General features: G+C 38.8%; 2 long non-coding RNA genes across 3 annotated transcripts in view; one reads left to right on the forward strand and one right to left on the reverse strand.

The window, feature by feature from the left end:
- Positions 1–19,224, reverse strand: part of LOC142056356 (uncharacterized) — a 161,097-nt gene that overhangs the window by 43,774 nt on the left and 98,099 nt on the right. The window contains exon 4 of one of the 2 annotated variants that reach the window (XR_012660303.1): positions 18,400–18,573. The exons of the other annotated variant lie outside the window; for it this stretch is intronic. This is a non-coding gene — a long non-coding RNA (uncharacterized LOC142056356). The remainder of the gene's footprint in view (positions 1–18,399; positions 18,574–19,224) is intronic. 2 annotated transcript variants of the gene reach the window in all.
- The window catches only part of LOC142056357 (uncharacterized), a 61,073-nt gene that overhangs the window by 12,269 nt on the left and 29,580 nt on the right, over positions 1–19,224 (forward strand). The window contains exon 2 of the long non-coding RNA XR_012660305.1: positions 9,575–9,692. This is a non-coding gene — a long non-coding RNA (uncharacterized LOC142056357). The remainder of the gene's footprint in view (positions 1–9,574; positions 9,693–19,224) is intronic.

Below are 19,224 nucleotides of genomic sequence, written 5' to 3' on the forward strand. Positions count from 1 at the left end.
TTTTGAATAGCACAAAATGCTGCTTATCCTGTCAAAGCGTAGAAATCATAAATAATAGTGGGGGGCAGTCATGATCAGAAAGGTAGTATTAGCTTCTGGTGACTGCAATGAATTGGAAAGGATGCAGTGACAAGAAACAAAGATTGTATTAATGGTAGAAGTTGGGGAAAGTTGAAGGTAATAGTTCCTTTTATGAGGGTACGGTTTGAAACAGCAGGCTAGCAAGTTGCTTCATATGAAATTTTCGGCCTCTATCAATGCATCCATTAACTCTAAGAATACAAGAAAAAGGTGCCTGGAGTGAAACAGTCTGAAAACCTCTTTGTTTCTATTTATCTGGGAACTTGAAAGGGTTAGTTAATGAACAATGAACAGAGTTGTTACTTATTGATCACAATAGTAGCGACGGGTGTACACGATGGCAAAATTAATACGCACCATAGTCCAAGATTAAAAAAGGAATTTTTTTTTAGAGAGTAATATTTAACTTTAGGAGAGATGTTACTGTTGACAATTTATTGGGTTTAGGATAAGCCCTCACACATAATGAGCAAAGATTACACATAACGTAACATTGTTAACTGAAAATCTGTGCCACATCAATCACTCGTACAGGATGATGTTGAGACCACTGAGATTAGCTGGCAGAGGTAACAGCATACTTTTCAATTGCTCTCAGTCGTGGGAGTCTCAAGCTAGAAAGCGCCTGTCTCAGGATATTCCAGTATGAGGACATCGCTTCAATACCCTTCCATTTTCACAACCATAGCCAGTGTTGTGCAGCTGGATTAGATGCACATTGTGTGACCTTTGTGGATGTGTGTGAGGTAGGGAAGGGAAGGCCTGTGCCACAAAGGACAGGAAATCCCACCGACAACCTAAACTAACCATACCGTTACGTTGTGCTGCTGTAGGACAGGTATATAAAAGAAAATGCAGTATGTCATGTAGTTTTTATGCAACCTAAATGAGCCATGGGAGCCATGATCACAGGAAGCAGTGGAGCTGGTCTAGCATACTACTCTTTTTGGGTTTAGCAGAACTTGCTACTCGTCTTTCTCCTACCCCTTCTAGGCATCTTTCTAGACACTACCTTATTGTCATGAAGATCTACACAGAAAATGATACCGTAGCCCTAGCAAGGAGCAATCCTAAATAGTCATAAAACCAGGTCTTTGCAGTGAAGCCTTTCTCTCTGCTGTCAAAATAAAATCCAACAATATGTCTGTATAGAGGCAGCCATACAAGATATATACACTCTTCTATCAGGGGGCAGATTTTAAATAGGGCAATGACATTTCCAATATTTTTCTATAAAAAACGATAAGCCAGAGTGGAGCTGTCTTGAACCTGGCATTCAGCAACTTGCAGTAGACTCAGAATATTGTTATTTCATATCTTCTATTAGAGAGTTGTCTCCAGTCTTACTGTAGCTATTGTTGCTATGGTTCCCTATGTTGGAATACATGTTTATCTGCACATTCCCTATTGCTGAGGCTACTTCATATGACAATGAAACGAAAGGAGATGCACATTTGAAATCATCCTCCAGAATGGGGGAGTCTAGGGCCTGCTAGTGTAGACTACTTCAGAATAATGGCCTCAAATGCACTACCAGGTAGTCTGAAAGAGCGATTTAGGATAGATCTCAGTTTTACAATGGAATGTCTTGTAAGTGCATAAACTTAGCTCTGAAGAAGCTGGTTCATTTTTATGGCACAAAAAGTGCATCTCTCTAATAAAATGTGGCACTACACAGAGACTTTTCAGCTTGATCCACGCCAGTTAGCACAGATTCCAGAAACAGTATTTTCTCCTGTTCTGCTTGGGCAATCTCTTTGATCTAATTCAAAGTAGCTTTCAGTGCTCTAATGCATTCTGAGATACTGTTTTCTGTCCTGAAACTGGAAGAATTGTGTCAGTATGACTCTGCACCACCACAGGTAAACAGCCCCATGCTACTATCGCTTTACTGCTTTCAGCAGATGAACCAGTTTATATGGAGTCCCTTGGCTAGCCTCATAGTAATCCCTGGAGCAGTATTGAATGTGCCCACTGGCCATAAAGCACAAGAGCAAAACACAACCTGCACTGGGAGTGTCCCTAAATTAAAGAGAGGTGTGGAGAACAAAACATCAGTCAAGGTTCAGGATTTACTCTTCAGTGTCTTTCCTAATGAAGTACAAGGTTGCTTCTCTCCTCTTGTGTTCCACGTCTACAAGCAGCAAGAAGACAGGCACTTGATACCAAGATACAAAGGCTCGCAGGCTCACGGATGCTATTCCCAGTCAAGGAGTTCTCCTGAAAGATGCTAGAATGGCTGTGAATATATTTCAGCTGAGCCACATTCATCTGCAAACAATGTTCAAGTAAAAAAAATGAGGGAATGGAAAAAAGAGCAAACAACGTATTCATTTAGTTCCCAGTAACTCTCCTACTCACTGGCTCTGTTGTCCTACTCACTGCTGAGAACAATTCAGGAGGCAGGTCTCCCTCACAGGGACTGACCTTAGCATTTAGTCTGTTATCCCTGTGGTGAACCCTGCATAAAAGCCCAGCATAGAACAGAAAGTGCAAAAACCCCACCTCAGATAGACCCTTGGGGGAGGTGTTCTTTGTACTCTTCCTGCCCCTTATAGTAAAATAGAAGCCAGTCAAACACTCTCTCTCCCTGGATTTTGCAATATGGGAAAGTTTTCAATCCAATCTCTTCCTCTTTCTTTTTCATGCAGCACTGACCTAAGCATGCTCCGTGCAGCAGAGTCACACAGAGCAAACAATTTTTTGTTGGGGCAGAATTCAGCCATGTTTATTTATATAGCTAGGCTAATCTCTGCAACCTTCTGATGGTCACCATGTGTCTGGCAAGCTTCAGCTGCGGTGTTCTGGGAAGCTACAGCATTGCTTTCTCCCATGCATTCCCCTATATATCCCCAAATGAGAGAGGGAGAACTGGGAGACAATGAAAATCCAGCTTCTATACCTACATACTAGAACTGCTGAACTTTTGCTCCCTCCTTATTCTTCCTGTCCACATCCTGCAAATCCAGCAACTGCTTGAGACTGTTCTTTATGCAGAGTACAATCTGAGGTAAAACTTTTGTAAGAACCAGTGCTGCATGCATTTTCACATGAACTATCGCACTTAGAAACAAATGCTATTTAAAGTGGATTGTCCCAGGAGTCTCTTTGAGTTAGCACAATGCACTTTCCCAGAAGGGATTCAATTTCAGGTCTTGAATTTGTCCCACGCTCCCAGACCTTCTAGGCCAAAGAGTGTGGCAGAGTCATTAAACCCAAACCCTAGCTTGGAGCTGGTACTCTGATAGCTCAATTCTGAGCCATTCAAAAAATAAAGCTTGTATATCCAAAGGGGGAATCAAACTTGGCCTTCCACAATCAGAAGCCAACTCCCTGCCACCCCAAGGAAGGAAAGTGGTGCTTTAATCACTCCTGGGGAAGAAAACAACTGTCCTTCCAACTTTTTCCCTTCCAAAAGAAAACCCACAAGGACAGCCATAATTACAAAACGGGAGAAATTTTAAGAAGCAAACTGAAAACACTATGGATTTTTGCTGTCCTTATTAATTTTTGCTATAAAGCTATCTAGAACCTGAAGGACTTCAGCAGGTACCTGATTTATTTTTTGTGGTGCTAGAAATCTGACTTCTGTGGAAAGTGTCCAGTTTTGAAAGATATAGGGGTTGAAGTTGATAGGGAATGTGATGGATGTAAGGTGAGGGGTTAACCAGTGACTTGCAAGAGAAGGCCCTTTGTTTTGAATGCTCTCTTCTTTTCTCCTGTTTCTAAAATTATCTGGCAAAAAATGCAGATGGCTTACAGCAGTCGGTTTACTTTCAAATCAGTGATGCTCTGCTGATTTGCACCGCTGGGGAAACACACGATGGTAGAGACAGTCTAATACCTGTAATCATTTGCTGCAGTCTCAAGAAAATTTCTTATAAAAGATTTTCAGTCTGGCTTTGAAAAGTATTTTTATGATTTTTCTGTGTTCAGGAATGCCATATGTCAGCCACATTATAAAGGTTAAGAGGATGGACAGTTGAGAAACAAGAGCTCAGTTTTGGTATTATTATTTTATTCAACATGTAAGATAGAAGCTATCAGTTCTCGGGAAACACTTTTGTTAATGTTCTGGGTAAAAAGGATAGAATCACCCTCAATGTCAGCTTTCCCTGTTTATCTCCATCATATGTGTTGCTGAGTTTCCTAAGCATCCACTAAAAAGAACAGAAGCTGGAGGTTTAACTGCCTTCTGGGAATCTTAGAACATGGACCAGGGTAAAGCTTCATATCATGGGGATCCCATGCATTTAAAGATAAGAAAATTGACACAGAAGAGGGCATGGTATACCTTTCTAAATACTCCTGATGGTCAAGAATAAGTAAAGCCAGAGAAAATAAATTTGAACATGCTTTTGAAGTCACCAGTGACACTTTAGGGCCTTGCCAAAAACACACACAGTGGTCATATTGGTTGGGGAATCAAGCGTGTGGCTGAGGAGGGGAGGAAGATAGGAGGGAGGGAGGAACAAGAGGGGTGGAAAAGAGGCAGTCAACACATCAAGGATTTTGCTCAGAGGTTCAACATGCAGTAGGACCTTCCTCACTGAGGCTGCAAAGATGCTATACAGAGACTTTTAACAGAGAAACTTTGCTCAAGCTGGAGGGACAGCAACAAAGTGGACTATAGCGTGGATCTCAGTATAAATCAGCTGCTGTAGCACAGAAATCACTTGACCTGGCTGATAATATGCATCAGAAGATAACCAGTGAGTACTCAGCCATGGGCTGCAGAAAGGCTCACTGATGTTCACCCTAGCCATCAAGCTGTCACAATGGTGTGCCCTCGGGGAAAAGTCCTGTACTAAAAGAGACATATGCATTATGATAGGACGAGAACTGAGTGAAAGACTATTGCCAAATAATATTCAGGGTGTGGGCATTTCATTAACTACTTAATTATATTGTTACTACCTTTTCTTAAGCTGGTATCATGGTGTCTTTCCCTAAAAAGTCCTCCCTGGTTTTATGTGCACAGTGGAGGACTTTGGGTAAGAACTGTACTGCTTAGTGGAGGTACCCAGAAAAGAGCTATTAGCATGCACACCTGGCAGAATTTCCATTTCATTTGTTGCATTGTTCACTTAGGTTACAAATACCTGATGGCAGAAAGAAAAGACTTAATTTTAAGCTCAGACACAGATAGGCTCCTGAAAAATCAATTTTAAGACTACAAGGAAACTTAAAAATCTCAGATTATTATATCATGATCTTCTGCATGCGAGCAGTAGGGTTGGCAGACAGTAGATCTGTGTATTTTCTGCTTCTAGCAGATATTTAGGGTTAATTACAAGAACTACTTAAAGAAAATTAGAATCATTAACAAAGATCTTCTAGTAGATAAATGGCATGGCCACATTACCATCTCTTTACAGCTGCCTTGTTTTTTGGCTCTCTGTTGCAGCAGACGATGATGAACTGCAATCAGTTCATGCATTGGTACTTACAGACTGGCAATTTAATTTGTGTGAAGCACTGAACTTTATCCCAGTGTTTCAGTAGCCAGTTATCTACATTTGGTAAACTGAGGAGTAATTTGTGACTAAATTAGTGCATTTTTTTTAAAGTCTCAGAGCAATGTTCCCCAGTTATAAACTCACCCATGAATTCCAAGGTTCTTATACAGTGCTAGAGTTTGCAATATCTTTGTTAGCAATTTTGTAGCTAAAGTCAAGGGTCTGTTCTCAGATGGAACTCTTTGTGTATCTCCTCTGGTAACGGAGAATGGCCAAGACACCCTGGTAATAGCCCTGATACTGAGAACAGCAGAACTGCCCGATGTGGTGACCCAGCTGGGATGTTTAGTTTTACTGATACAGAGGGTATAACTACTGTGCTTCAAATACCAGTATTACGTTGCTTCCGGGCAGTGCATTTCTTTGTGGAGGAACAGTCATGAATAAGCACATTTGATGCTTACTCAATAGTCTTCATCTTGACATGTCCCCAGAAGTTTATGTTATCCTAAGGCAGACAACCCTCAGGGCATAGGCAGGATGTAGAATGAAATGAGGTGACAGAACTATGGTTTAAAATCTTTCAGCAGATTAAAAATAGTTTCTCAAAACTATTTGGAACAATTCATTAAATCTCTACCTACAGAGGCTTTCTGGGCTAGTACTTAGGCAAAACTGATATTGGTATGAGAAGATAGGAGAACATATGAGAAAGGTTGTGCCTGTTTGGACTTTTGAAAGGTTAGCAGTAATCAACAGTGAATTATGCTGCTTGCAAATTCCATTTGAAGCCATTAGTTTAATGTCTTCAAATCTTTGAAATCTTATAACACTAAAGGAGCTTATAAACCTGATAGAGTGGATTTTTAGAATATGGAGCTAAATGGGAGTTAACTGGGCTCTAGGTATAAGGAATCCTTTCTTTTTTATTTCAATAAGACTTAAAGTTCAGGAGATATATTTCAGGATATATATTCCAGGATTTAATTAATCCCTTGGGTCCCAATTGTGCTTTGATTTACACTCTACATAATTCCACTAAATCAGTGTTCCTACTCCACTCTCTATCTCCAGCTGCCAGTTAATGCTGTGCTTGTTCCCGTCTCTCCCACAAGGCTGTGCAAACCCTCTTGCTAATCAGAATAGAGATGGTGTACATTCCTGATGGCCAGAGAAATGAAGCAAGGAAAACAAATCCTGACACCGAGATTACAATATATGGCCCCATTGTTACACATAGCTGCTGACAGCACATATATATGCTGAAGGGCAAAACACAATTCTCACTACATAAAAGCAAGCAGGAGAGCTTGGTGTGCAGTAATTATGTTTCTACAGTCATGTCCCTTGTGGTCCCTTCCTTTTGAAAACATTCATATAAGGGATTCAGTTAAAGTGCTTTCATTTAAGGTGTTTAAAAGTAAGCATTTTTTCATCTTCCATCAGACAAGCGACACATGCCAGCACCTTGCTGTCTGAAAGATGCCACCTGCCCTTTTAGTGAAGCAGAAGGATTGGAATGGCAAACAAATGAGTTCTCCTGCTGAAGTAATTTTGCTTTTCCTTTACCACTAAGAGACACAGCAGAGAGTGAATGGTGTTTCTTCTGTTTCAGAAGAAACAGAACCTTGATTCTTGTCCACATATTTAAATAAAAATAAAGTTGCTTGGTATCTGTGCCAGCATGTGACACTATTTCTTGCTGCAGAGTCATGAAAAATTCATGCAGTATGTATTGGTTAAGAATGTCATCCTTTCCTAAGACCCAAAAGGCAATACTTCTCTTAAACATTGATTCAAAATAAAAATATCACAGACTTGTCCCCAGCATGGTACATTACACAAGCACGTAAAATGAACAAAGAAAGAAAGGTCACATTAAAGAGAATGCAAGATGTATTTAATCTGGTTAAACAGACAAACTCTCCAGGGCAGGAACTGTCTACTTATGTGGTGGTGTAGTGCCTTATGCAGCACAGCTCTTTCCCAGTGGAGCCTTCAGACCGTTGAACAGCAACAACACTCAGGATTATGGGACTTAAGGGAAAGACTGAGGCCTATATTTGATTTTCATTGGCATAGCTGATTTCCTCTGACCTTTGCAGTCTTTACATTTTGCTGTACTTAAAATACAAGCAAACCCTACTGCAAGTTACATTACAGAGAGTATGCTATTAAGGAATACCATTTTCTAACATTTGTTAGGAGGATTGTTGTAGCACATAGGCCTTTCAGTCACGTACATGGAGAAATGTAAGAGAGAACTAGGAAAATGGCAAAATAATTGCATATGATATTTTAATGAAAAATCCCCAAAGAGGCTCAGTTTGTAATATAATTCAAACTACTGAATTGCAGAATAGATAGTTATCTGCCTAATAAAAACATTACTGGTTTCAGCCCTGATGTAAGTACCAACTTATTGCCTTTTATTCTATTAACAACATCTACACCAAAAGCTATGTATCTCTGTAGGTACAGCTAAAAAATTAATTTCCCCGTTGTAACAATGATAGTCTCTAACCAGTGACTTTATGCCAACAAAGCAAGTCTACAAAGAATTTGTGCAGTTATCCATGCTGCCCAGCAAAGCGAGATCCCTGCTGCACGTGGCGCCTACCCCAATATGGTCTGGGAGTGGAGTGGCTTTGCTACATATAAGCTTTATGGATAGAACTAAAATCATTAGACCAGCTAATATGGTTGGAAAGTAGTAAAAATGGTTTTTGGCAGGAACCCACTTCTTCAGGTTTTATAGCTCTTCAGTCTAAGAATCTGCCTAATTTTTTCCAAGTACACTAGCAGAGTCTACTGAGTGACCGACTTGTGAGCCTGCCATCTAAACGTTGCCTGCTTTTGTATTCCATTTTTTCTTACACAGTTCTCTAGCCAGCAAGTCAAAAACATGCAATAATAACCCTGCTTCCCCATTTCGACTATTGCTTCCCTGCTATGGGTATTTAGGCTTTGGAATAAATTAATACTAAAATTTATCATTTCTTGTAGCAAAATTTCTAAAATTGCTTTCTTTCCCCTCTTCCAAAAAGTGAATGTATGTTTAAATAAGCCTTTACTACCATCTTCTGAATGTTTATACGCTGTATTTTAACAAGGGACAAGCTGTGCACTAAGTAGCAGTATTTTAACAAGGGACAAGCTGTGCACTAAGTAGCAGAGGGAAATCTCAGCACCTTTTTATGGCTCAAGTGATCTCATCTTAAAAGTACATCAATTCTAAAAGCAATAATTAAACATTAAACAGTTATGAATGCAGGGGACGGTGCTCTTGTATAAAAAGAGTACAAAATTAGTTTGATAGCTCTTATCTTGTGCATTTGCAATATTTTCTGTGGGATTAAGATAGCCTGTCCAAGGAGAAAGTTTATCCCTATTCTAGTAATTTGTGTCTTGCAGTTTAAAGAGTCACATGGTAAACCCTAAATTGTGCACTTACATGGTAATGTTCCCTTTTTATTGTTCTGCTAAATTTGCGTTCCAAACAATAAGTATCTTTCAGTGCTGCCTAGGTTAGCCTCAGAGAAGTGATTTTTCTACCAGGAATGGCAGCCTTGCATGTGAGAGTTGGTACTGTCATTTTTTCATTACAGGATCAAACCTAATTTAAATCACATAGATTCCATCTGTCAGTTTATTTTTAGAATTTAATATCTTACTATTTGTCACCCATGATTAGTATGTTAGAGATGCCATGGGACTCTTTTCAACTTAAAGAGATAGTTTTACTATGTATAACTCCCACAAACACAGTGTCCTTCTTGTCCTTTTCTAAAGAACACTCACCTCAATCATTTGGGAATACTGTTTTTCTGCATTTGATGTATAAACACTTCCCTGAATATGAAGACCTCACTTAATCTCCAGCAAAGAAAATAGACATTAAATATTTCAATTAGAAAGTTTGCTAAAAGCTACAAAGAAAGCTTTCTTACTGACTGTGATGTCCTGTGGGGTTGGGTCGGTGGTATGTCTTAATCAGCATTACAGAGTGAAATCTCTTGCACTGTTCTCCACAGGGAGAAGACAACTTTGCCAATGTCCTCTGACTGGAAGTGAGGAAATTATTAAATCCATCCTACAACACACCTATTTTGAGGTTTCTCTTTTTGGGAATGAAGCACTAAACTAAAACAGGTGCAGATTTAGATTTCCTATCTTTTAAACTTGGTGATGCATATAGCAGCCTGTCCTTCCCTTTAAAACTTCTGTCCCGTGCTACCCAGAAATGCAGTCCCTCTCCCCTCCTCTTAGGCAGGTCTAAAATCATAATAATTAGACTTTGTGATGTGAGGCCATTTCATTAAATAAGATCAGAGTTTTCTAACCCTTTGAGCCAGGTGTGCCCTCCTTCTTTGAGACTATGTGGGAGATTCTTTGATTTACATGGATGCGCATGATCTATCATGACCTGATCAATCGGGTTTCTGTTGGTTGACTGTTATTTTGGGCAGGTAATTTAATATTACCAAACACAGATTTTTCTAAGTTGAAAGTTCATGTCTATCATCCACTTTCCTTAAGTAGTGGGAACATACGCGTTTAGGTCACTGCCAGTCAACGATCTGTAGAAACCCACTTATATGGGGCAATAGACAGGACTCTGAGACTAAGATGACAGTCCAAAGACAGTGGCCTGACAATGTTTATATTGAGTGGCGATGCTCATACCTGTCAGGCTATGTTGAAACACTGGCAATTCCAAGCAAGTCAGGTGGAGGTGTTTATTTTGTTAAGAGAGAAAGAAAAAAAACCCCAACTTCTAATGAAGGTCTTAACACAGCTTTCTTCACCTGCCTTTCACGTGTCACTATTAAATTCAGAGACAAAGGACCCCCCTGAAAACACTATATTTCCTTGTCCAAATTGCACATGACACAGTGGCTTAGTATTTGATCCTTAAAGACAGTTTGCCTACTCTTTTGTTATTCAGAATGTGTGTGTTTTTGAAAGAAATACACAGGTAATATTAGCCTGTTAATATTAACTTCTCTCACAGAGCAGTAATTTAGGAATAACTTGACTGATGTGGGTCTCACCAATAAAGAATTTGTGTTAATGAGATAAGAAAATGACTGCAGTACCAGATCTATGAAAATTGTCCTCCTTGCCTTTAATAGGCTATATAAGGTATGCCATACAAAATTCCACCCGGAATCCTGATGTGATTATCTGTACAGAACCAGTGACACTTTACAGGTGGTTTCAAATGCATTTCTTTCTGGCAAACTTTGAATAGATTTTATTATAACAGTGAGAAATGCACAAGACTTGTAAGGAGACAGTGTCAGTAAAGGTTTCAGTCACCAAACATGCTAGATATTTTTCTGTGCTTTCTGCCAGGATAGCTCAATGCTTTGCAATGTAATTTGACTTTCAGTTTAAAACCAAACAGAAAAATTGCTTGTAATTGTCTTCAAACTCCATGTAAATACTGCTTTGCCTTTCTGCTGTGCCTCCCAGATCAAAAGCATCTGCAAATATTTTATAAGTATTGTTCCAGCCCCCTTGGAGGCTAGCTAATTAACTTGCATGGCTTTGGAGATATGTGGAAACAGACTCTGAGGTTAAATAACGTGCCAGAGAAAATGGCAGAAGTCTGCATCTTAGTTATGAACAGGAGCCAAACCACGCAGCTACCAGCCATCGATGTTGTTATGTGACTGCTTTTCTTCTTCGATTAGAACTATTTCTTTGACCACAGACACATGATAGTACAGTGAAACCAGATGAGCATTGATTTTCCTCACAGTGCATCACTTGGAAATGTTGGTTCTTGTAATGCCTAGTTTAACACACTTCTCTGGTGTGACCCCTTGGTGGAATAATTTTGACACTCACTACCCTGACTGTTCCCTGGATGCAATCCCTAATGGTGGCTTTGGAAGAAAAAAGCAGTCTTGTTGTTTTAGAAAACATGATCTCCAAACTGAGCTTCTGCAGCTGGATTGATTTACAATTGAGGCAACTCGAATTTTACACCAGCTTTACAAGTTTGCCGTCTTACAGGAAGGTGCTTTACATTTACAAAGGAATAAATATTCTGCAGAAAACTGCACACAGGAGTAGCAGTGTTGAACTAGTGGTTCTCTGTTAGCAGGGAACAGCTTGTACTGCCTGGGGTGCCTTCCCTGGCACCGTTCGGAGGAGGTCAAGCTCAAGACCTGCACCACTGGTGACACTAAATGGAGGAGGTCCCTCACGTTTACTATTGCAGTGAGGCTTAGATGGCTTTTGGCTTGTGCTAGCTCACTTACAGCCCATGACAGAGCAACTGCCTCGGCTTTCATTGCTGGATCTGGCAGGACTTGTGCTAGCAGTGATGAAGCCAGGACACTGGTAACAATTTTCTTTGCCAGTTTTGCTCCACAAGGAGGGAAGCAGGTTCATCCTGCTCAGAGATAGCAACCCAGTATTTTTTGTGGCAACCAGAACTATTCTAAGCACAGAACCTGTCAGACTGCAACTATTTAGATGAGGCATCACAAGAAATATAATGTGAAAGAATCCTACTGCTTTCTGATTAACACAGTGTTCATCACCATCCAAACTCTAGCATGAGGTCGGGCACCAGTTTGTCATTGTATTAATCATTTTTATGTCTCAGCTCCAGTCACAGGAAAAAAGGAGTTAAATAACTCCGTTTACAACTACTAAAAATAAACTTGCACTCTTGCTGGATTCCTCCACATTAAAATGTAAACAACTGTCAACTCTTCTGGAAAAGCTAGTTTTGCCCTGCCTGTGACTTCCCCAGGAGAATTTCTGTGTTTTTTTTAAAAAAGTTTTATGCTGAAGATTTGTTTCCATAATTGGGACTGGCCAGTTTTCTCTTAGAAAAAATGAAAACTAAACCCTTTCCATTTAAAACAATTGCTACTAGAACCACAGCACACAAACCATGTAGAGAATAGTGTCAGCCACTTCAGCGGGGATTGCAGCCAATCATTTTCAGACTTGGGTGCCTCAAGAGAGGCAGTTAAATCCATATTTAGACACCTAGATTAGAAGTGCCTAGTCTGGCTTCACTGCCAGCACCTACAGATCCTATGGGTGTCTTCCACTGTCTGTCAAATCCAGGATGATTGAAAGTAAATCTATTTTTTTAGGGGCCAAGATTAAGAAACATATTTGGCATATAAAAAAAAATCTCAGGCCAAAATTTTAAATGTCTTGTTCAAAATGTTCTTCTTATGTTTATGTTGTTACCTGCTTTCTAAAACTACATCAGACCCAGTGTATTAAAGCATGTGCTCATTGCTTTGGAGCACCACATGGTGCTACCTGAGATTGCTTGGTGCAGAAGTAGAAGTCCTGGGTAAGAAGGCAGATAAAATATACTGCAAATTGATTCATATACTGTACTTTGCTTTGGGTTGGAGATTTTTTCCATGGTAATACTTGGACTATTTTATCAAAGCATGCCCAAATCATTGTGTAACAATACAATAGTTGGCCAGTCAAAACATTCATCTGAGTAGCATATACTTCCCTACTATTTAAACCGGTTTGGAGGATCCCTTTTTTAGTGCTCCTTTTCAGCATGACTTAGACTGCAGAAATTGCACCTGTCAGTCATGGATAGCAGTTATCTTACAGTATGTTCACAGATCACACACACTTTTTCAGATCTGGGAAGTAATGGGTTACAACATACTACACCAGCTTAAGATAAATGGATAGGAAGCATGAAAGAATACTCAAAAAAGCTAAACTAAAAGGAGAAATAATGTTTCTTCTCTCACTTTAAGGAGGGGAAAGTAGCAACAGAACAGATATAAGATTAGAATATCCCTTAATAACCAATATAGACCATCCTCATATCAGTGTAACATCACCCAAGATTACTGTCAGTTCTGTGAAAGCCTTCCAAGGGTAGAGGCTCTACTGGGTCTCCAGGGAATCTCTTCTAGTGCTTCCCTACCATTAGAAATTTGTTCCTCTTACTAACTAGTTTGCAGACTGAAGCCTATTCTTTTTTTTCCTAGGAGGACATGGAGAACAGTTCCTCAACTCTATGCCTTTCAGGTACTTGAAAACTCATGTCCTCCTCCAGTGATGTACTTTTCATTTAAAAGAATATGACTTCAGGCTTTTTCTGTAAATCATTTTCTCCTAACCTTTGATCTTTTTCTTTACTCTCACCTGAGGACTTTTCAATCAGTGAAAATATTTACCAAATCTGGACACAAAACTGCCCAACTCTGTGACGAGGGGCTTTGTACCTTAAGTAAACATCGTTTGAAGAATCACTATTTTTTCTTTTGAATCTGCCACTAGCTCGTTTAAGTTTATATCTCCTCATTCAAGCATTAGAAAAGATGGTGGACAACTTTTGATGCTTTCTGTAACATGTTCCTTTCTGCATATTGGCATGTCAGTTGCCTCTTTTCCAGGCAAGGTAGCTCTGATCTAGTTAGTTACTCACCATGCTGAAGCTGTTCTAAAACTTAGATCCTTGTACTTCTGTGTTATTCCCTGGAGCCCTTTTTAGAAAGTCATCTTGTCCTTCCCATCGCCACCTTACACTGAGGTGCCTTTAAGGGAGAAGTTATGGCTAGTAGTTCAGCCATTTCATGTTTGCATTTCTTTAGAACTTGGGCAGGTGCCATCCAGTCCTGGTGGTTTGAGTATTCTGTCAATTTGTTCTATAATCTGTTCCACTGACGCTTCAGTTTGTGACAGATTCTCTAACACCTCCTCCAAAAAGAAGGGTTTCAGCGTGGAAAATTCCCTAAGTTTGAGCATGGCAAATTCTTTTATGCCTTGCTTATCTATTGGCTCTCATGCTTCTCTGGCAAGCTTTCTGCCCCTGACGTGTTGGAAAAGGAATTTATTATTACTTTTTATGTCTTTGCAAGCTTTTTCTCAAAATCTACTTTGGCGTACTTTCACATTCAACCTGCCAGTGCATGTGGCCTTGTCTGATACTCTCAGTTGGAGAGGACTTCAAACTTATGAAGGCAGCCTTCTTGTTCTTACTAACTTCCCTTTACCTTCAATTTAGCTATCCTAATTTTATTATTTTAGTTTAGGCAGCATGCATCTGGTGAGAACTTCTGATACAGTATCTTCCAGTAATCTCTATGTAATCTATAAAAATTTCACACTTTGGACCACTCCTTTTACTAAAAGTTAGAAGAACACTTTTGATTTAATCCCTAGAGTGTCCATGATCTCAAATGGTGGCTTCTTTCAAGTTTGCTATTTTTTTTACATTCTTCTTTTTTTTTTCCCTGTAACATTTTTGATCTTAAGTATTAGCAGCTGGTTTCCACTGTGGTTTATACGAAATCTTTATTCCCTTCTTGTACAGGATCCCTTTGTTTCTAAAGCTGGGGGTTTTTTTTCCCCAGTTCCCGGTAAATCTGACCCTCCTTCATTTTCTCAGCCATGCATTGCAGCTTTTCTTTTCTGCCTCCATTTTGTCCTCAGTACAGCAGGAAGATATCAGAGACTACAACTCTAAACATCCTGGTTTGTATCATTTAACTTAACAACATTAACTTTTGCTGCAGAACTTCTCTCCTACGTCGCTGCTGTTTTGAAAGTGCAAAGAGGTTAAGTCTTCCACTTTACATACAGTCTTACTCATCTGCATGCCGTGTGAGGATGTGTGGTGAGGGGATTGCAGAAATGGGCTTGCAGGCTTCTCCAGTTCTTTCTATTTGCCGAACAGATTTAAAAAATTTGCCTCTGCCCAAAGAATTAGCTAAGGAATCCACCTCTGATCTTTAATTAGGAGAGTGCATTTTATGGATTACACTATTTCTGTATATTTTTGATGGAATCAGGTTTTAAATCTAAGATAACTAAATTAAGAGATAATAGCACAGTAGCACTCATACAGGGAATTCATCAATGCAAACAGACGACTGAAGCAAAATCTGTTCTTACAGCACATGTTACTGTTGGTCTTCCAATGCCCTTAGTAAACATTTCCATTTAAATGATTTTGGAGTGATTACACCTCTTTTTATTTTATTTTGGAATTAGAAGCAAAGTCAGTAGAATTTTTTTTGTTCTATTTGTCAATAGTGCTTGTTACATTGATATAGTTTAAATGATTTTTTTAATAATTATTGTTTCTCATTTTAAAAAATTGTAATTTATTTTTCTTCTCTTTAGTACTCACTGCTTTCATTTCTGAAGATTAGGTAGAAAGTAAAAATGCCATTAGTCAGCTTTGAAAATCAAGCTATATGTTAAATAACACTATAGATAAAAATCCCTAAATATTTTTTTTAAAATGGAAAATTATGAGATAAAGTATACTTTTCATATACAGTAACAGTTCACATTGACACACAAGCATATAGTTTTTAATCTAAAAATAAGAGAATAATTGCAATATATTAAGGTAGAGCAATGTGCTGGAGATGGGTATTCCAGAAATCTCCAACAATTTTGCTTTACTATGCTATCAGTGTTTATTCCAGAAAATGTTTTCATTCTGAGCTTCTATTTTGTAAATATTTCCTGCTTTTTCAAATTTTCAGTGAGTTTGTCATCCTTATGGTTCACAGGCTTCAGGGGAAAAAAGAAAACCAAAACCTAAGGAAATAGTTGTATCTAAATAAGGAGAAAAGACATACTGAGAGTCACTGAGCAATTATGCATTTACTGTCAATTTCTCCCAGTAAGCCATGGAATAAAGCACCTTAGACACATCTCCAAAAATTATAAATTTTCGATATGCTTTGGTTCGTCTAGTAATGAAAAAAACAAATTTTCTAAAGATGAAGAGCTGTTGAACTTCCAAACTTGTATTGGAAATCCCCTTTGATGGTTTTGGTAATACGCAGCTCTATATTTGGCTCCAAAATAAACAGGTGGATCAGGTCTTCTCTTCTAGACAGCAGGTACAGGAGCAGAGGGAAGGGAAAACTGCTTGACGATTTCTTTGTTGTGTTTCTTCTGAGTTCTCCAAGGAGTGGGACAAAGCTTTTATCCAGTGAAATTAGGCACAGTATATGCATCCTCAAACTCACAGATCCTGTAAGCTTCAAAACACAGTGTCATATTCGCACAGGTCATACAAGATCACGCCATTTCAGTGCTGTTTCCTCGTATCACAGCTGTGACAGAACCATACCAGAGGCACCTCCCAGTGCCTGTTGTTCATGGTATTCATTGAAAGGAAGGATCAATGGGAAAGGAAATACAGTAATTTTTCCCTGTCTAGAAGATATTTCATATTCTTTGCCCATTACAAAAGGTTATGCTATTACCCACCGAATGCCAATAAAAAGTTCAGCATTAAATTGAACAGAAAAATATATGCATATTTTTAAAAAGAAGCATCTTCCAAGTAAACAAGGTAATGCTGTGATTATAGATCAGTGTGTCAGCTCCAGTGAAAATCAGCATCCGTTATCACGAGCAGCAGTTTCACCTAAACCTAATTTAATCAAGAGTTGGAAAACTCTTTCTGGCAACAGCAAACACTCATTAAGGTGCATCAGCCTTCTCTTGTCAATTAGAGTTGATTCAGTATAGCACACTGGATGCAGACAGCAACCATAAACAACCATCTGTGCTTTTAAATGAGGTTTTCCAGGTTCAGATCCTCATCAACACAAATAATTGTAGTCACCCCAGAAATCAGCTTGAAAGTCAGCTGATTACACTTGAGAGAGTATGTTTATACCTGGCATAAACTCCAGGACTGATGCTCCACCTGCTCATATTTTTTGGCAGTTCATGTTCCGTCCCTTCACAAAAGAAGAGTTGACTCCAATACTTTGTAAGTATCTTTATGAACATTGAAATGTTCATGAAAAAATATTTCCAGATGCTCCATTGCCTTTGCTATACTGCACATACTGTCATTTCCCTGTTTCCTGCAAAATTTTGTCGCTTGATAGAGGAGAGCCATCAAGGCTTTTGAATTCTTGAAAAATAAAGATTCTGTGAACAAGTTTTTCAATTTGTGAATTCTGTTGTGCAACTTCTACAGATGTTCTTGAATTTATGTAATTGTTTTAAAATTCAAAATCAAATTCAAAACTCAAAAATGTCAAGCTTTTGAAACTCAGAAAAAAAATCAAGACAATCTTAACAGAAGCCATCGAGACTAATGGAGAGCAGCCCAGAGGGCACAATAAGTCTCTAGCTGGCTGGACATCTCTGCAAAGAGAAAAAGGAAAGGCAGTTTGTCTCTCTGAAATTTACTGCCAGAACAGCCCTACTAGACATAAGAATAGAAGTTAGAGATTTTGGCAGAGTGCTCTGAACCACTTTATTATGCTACTATCGTTGAGTACAGTGCTATAATTTCTGCAGAGCAGGCTGCTTCTGCCACTCTACTTGAGATTTTCCACCCAAACATGACAAAGATAATAGGACGAAAGTAGGGCAATTATTCATGTAAGTAACTTAGCAATACAGCAGTATGGAACACAAAAACCATGAAAAAATTACTGGAACTAATCAGGTCAGAAGTTCATAATGAAAAGTCATTGCTGGACAAAGAATGGCTAGCTTGTATAGGATAATGCAGTATTAACAAGGCACGTGCTGAGCAGGCTGTAGTGAAAATTAACTCTGAAGAAGAATAAAATATTCTTCAACCATTAATCTACCCAACTTCTTAGAGATACTACAGTTTTCTCCTCAGTTCTTGGAACTGTTTCTGGCACTAAAACAATAATAAAGTGAAATGGCTTCCACCTAAACCACAAATACTGGATTGTATGAAGCCAGTAAGCCAACAGTGCAGACACAGATGCATTTGCTCTGTTTCATTTCAAACCTACTTGAACAATATCAGTTTGATATGACATGGTAACTGCCTCTTAAGGCTCGCGTGAGTTGCAAACCATAGTTGGAAACAGGAGCTTACTGTTAGCGAAAACAGAACCAGGGGTATTTAGCCCAAAAGGCTGAGGCATGCAGTTGGTGCAAGGAGTTTTCCTTGGTTGTGAAACAGTCGTAGAATATAGGACCACAGAAAGGGCCCTAGCCTCATGTTGCCGTCTGTTGTACTTTCTCCCCAAGAAGGTTCTGAACACGTGAACTGAAAATGAAATTTAATTGTAATGAGACAGAGAAGAATTGTGTTTCTACTTCAAAATGCCCTTTAAGCAATTTATTTATCTATGCCTGTTTGCCTTCTATTTATTCCCAAACGTGGAGATTAGGTAACAGTTCGCATTACCATGTGAAACTGAAAATGCAAATAGTCTGCATTTTTTATCACTTTTGTATGAAAGTTCCACAAAATCAGAGTGTGAATTGTGATATATGTTTGTATTGAAGCTAAGTGGGATCCTGCTTTGGGATAAGTAAAAAATAGTTCCTCTACAACCTGCAAAATTTACATAAATGTTAAACTAATGTAATAATATAATCAGGTGATATTTTAAAATATTCTGCATAAACACTGTCAGTTTGCATTTGTATCTAGATACAAGGTATGTTTATTTTGGTTCGTGAGATTGCAGCTCAAATATTAACAGAATTTCAGGTACCTAATTTGAGTAAGACAATGACTGCAGTTAATGAAGCTATATAAATCTACTAAATAATTAGACAGAAAAATGTCTATATCCAAGCCAAACCCCATAAAATTTCACAGTTATCTTAGGAGATAAATGAGACACCTTTACATTTAAAACAGAATGTAACTTTGCAATCTTCTCCACTTCCAGCAGAAGTTTATGGAATA

Source organism: Phalacrocorax aristotelis, chromosome 4 (genome assembly GCF_949628215.1).
Source record: "Phalacrocorax aristotelis chromosome 4, bGulAri2.1, whole genome shotgun sequence".
Taxonomy (NCBI): domain Eukaryota; kingdom Metazoa; phylum Chordata; class Aves; order Suliformes; family Phalacrocoracidae; genus Phalacrocorax; species Phalacrocorax aristotelis.